General features: G+C 37.6%; 1 pseudogene; it reads left to right on the forward strand.

Annotated features, from left to right (window-relative positions):
- The first annotated feature begins 1005 nt into the window (after positions 1 to 1005).
- Positions 1006 to 1516, forward strand: LOC146806078 (large ribosomal subunit protein uL23 pseudogene; annotated as a pseudogene).
- The last annotated feature ends 1309 nt before the right edge of the window (positions 1517 to 2825 follow it).

The following is a 2825-nucleotide window of genomic DNA, read 5'->3' on the forward strand; positions in this document are numbered from 1 at the left end:
TAGGGTAAAGTACAGTCATTCAAAGTGAAGGTAACCAGTTGCTGAAGTGGGCTGACTCATTGGCCTAAACTTTGTGCAGTGGTGAAAGGGAGCATAATTTGACTGACATTTGCTAGACCAGTGCTCAAAGGGGGGATTAAAGCACTCATTTATCTACGTTTTTTTTTTTTTAAACATGAGGCTAACAAAGTAGCTAAAGTTATCATTAGGCCAGACCTAAATAGGATGGAACAGTTCATCACATCACCGATCAATGTGATTGTTGCCTGCAATAAGTTGTCTTTAACTCACAAATCAGTGTTTGTCCTTATTTTGAATACAACTGGTGTGACTAAAAATATTTTTGAATATTTAGGAGCTTAAAAACAATCTGCAGGCCTAAATGGCAAATCTGGTTTACAGAATATGGATGTACACATATTTATGCCTGCAGATAGGATTTACTAGAATGGAAAATAAATCTACAAGTTCAACATTGAGGGGTAGAGGTAGGATCATGGATTTTGCTGTGAGAGAGGTAGAAATTATGGCCATTAAGAAGGAAGTGAACGCCTATTGTACCACCTTTATTGTTTCAACAAAATAGCCACACAATAAAAACATGCATTGTAATTTATAAAGAGCAAATTAATGTGGCATTTGTCACAACACAAATATGTTAAATTCAGTCCATGCTGCACTCAAGGCAACGCATAAAGTATAGAGTAGGGCAACCTTACAGGACCCTAGTTGGTATTATAGCCTCACAACAGATAAAAACACTGCGATGTTAAATATATTCCTCACAGGTTAACTGTAACCTTCATAACTTTACACCAAGAAGCATTTATCCCTTGCAGAAGCCAGATAATCCTGGCTCATCTCAGGTGGGATCTTACTACTCTTCATGCTGGGTAAATATAAGCCGCCACTTCAAGGTATATTTACCTCGAGTCCGTCCTGCAGCATAGTTCAAGGACTTCCTTGCAGAACCGTAAGTTGTATTTTAAGAACAAGGGATTTTACCCCCCAACATGGCACCGAAGGCCAAGAAGGAAGCTGTCCCTGTTAAAACCGAAGCAAAGTCCAAGGCTTTGAAAGCTAAAAAGGCTGTTCTTAAGGGGGTACACAGTCACAAAAAGAAGAAAATTAGGACAGCCCCCACTTTCAGGAGGCCGAGGACCTTGAGGTTACAGAGGCAACCGAAGTATCCCAGGAAGAGTGCTCCTCGTAGGAACAAACTTGACCATTATGCAATTATTAAGTTCCCGCTTACCACGGAGTCTGCCATGAAGAAGATTGAGGATAACAAAACGCTGGTCTTCATTGTTGATGTCAAGGCTAACAAGCACCAGATAAAACAGGCTGTAAAGAAGCTTTATGATATTGATGTTGCCAAGGTCAACACACTGATCAGGCCAGACGGTGAGAAGAAGGCATATGTGCGTCTAGCTCCAGACTATGATGCACTGGATGTAGCCAACAAAATTGGCATCATCTAAGCCTTCTCTGTAGACGCCGGTACAGTTCAGAACAAGGGATGTAAAAAGTACCTTCTGTGCTGCAAGGTTAGGGAACATAAAAGCATAACATGAGCAGTGGTTTCAAATCCTCCCAGGGATCAGTGTCCGTAGTCTTTGACCATGTTTTTAGAGATACCTGCACAGTGCCAAGTCTGAATTGGATGTATAAAGATCATATTGATATAAGGCTCAAATCCAGGCTCTAATTCATAATTTAGATAAGTATTAAAGACAGTTTTTTCCCAGTCATCATCATCATCATCATCAAAATGCTTTATTCGACAACTTAATGTCATACAAGTAAGCAGTTCAATCAATCATACATTGCAATTAAAAAATAAAATGTACTGAATATCAACTAGCAACTCATGACAATTCAATAAAAAGAAACTTAAAGTGCAAGATTCGAAAGATAGAAACACACAAATAGTATTGGGGTGCAAAACTACAAATGTATTTTCCTGTATTCCATCTTGTGGGGCTAGAGCTTTTCTAGGCATACAATACAAGTTTTATATAAAGTGCAGAATGCAATTAAAAAGCTCATAAATTAAAATGGCACGTTGGTCCTCAAAATAAAATTTCAATACAAAAAGGGCAAACATATTAGGATACGAAGCTTCGAGTTTCTCTCCCCATAATACGTCCTAGAGTAAAACATTTTTTGGAAAGTGCATACGGAATAAAGTGCAAACATTTCATTCCAGACAATCGTGAAAAGTACCATGGGCTGCTCTACATACAATAAAAACGTTATTTAAAATGCTAAGTGCATATAAGACAAGCTCATAGTTTTAGAGTGATCTACTAGTATCTTGACACATTATTGTCCTCCTAAAAACAATCCTTCATATGAGTTTGCATTGATGTTAAAAACACAATTCTATAAATTTACATGGTGACATTTAAGAATCTAAACAATAATCAAGTAACAAATGTCTGTTTTTCTTGAACCTCATAGCAGCAACAAAAGACATGCAATATTAAAAATATCCCATGATGTGCTCAATGACTGGAGATAGAGTAATGCTGGTCTAACCTGCAGGAAGCCCCTTCCTCTCAGAATTGGAATTATATACTTGTTACGAATGTCAGTATAAAAAGGACAAAACATCATAAAATGGAGGGTATTCTGGGAATAAAAATTGTCACACTTACAAGGGATCGCATACTCAGGATTACACCACTCCTGGAAATCGCCTAATAAAAAAGGAACCAAGTTAAAACGAAACCTAGTTAAAAGTCAACGATGGAAGGGTTTATTTACTATTACCAAATAGGGTTCAATACAGATATTCGTTTTAGTTAAAAAATGGGCCCTAA

The sequence above is a fragment of the Triturus cristatus genome, chromosome 8 (assembly GCF_964204655.1).
Source record: "Triturus cristatus chromosome 8, aTriCri1.1, whole genome shotgun sequence".
NCBI classification, from domain to species: domain Eukaryota; kingdom Metazoa; phylum Chordata; class Amphibia; order Caudata; family Salamandridae; genus Triturus; species Triturus cristatus.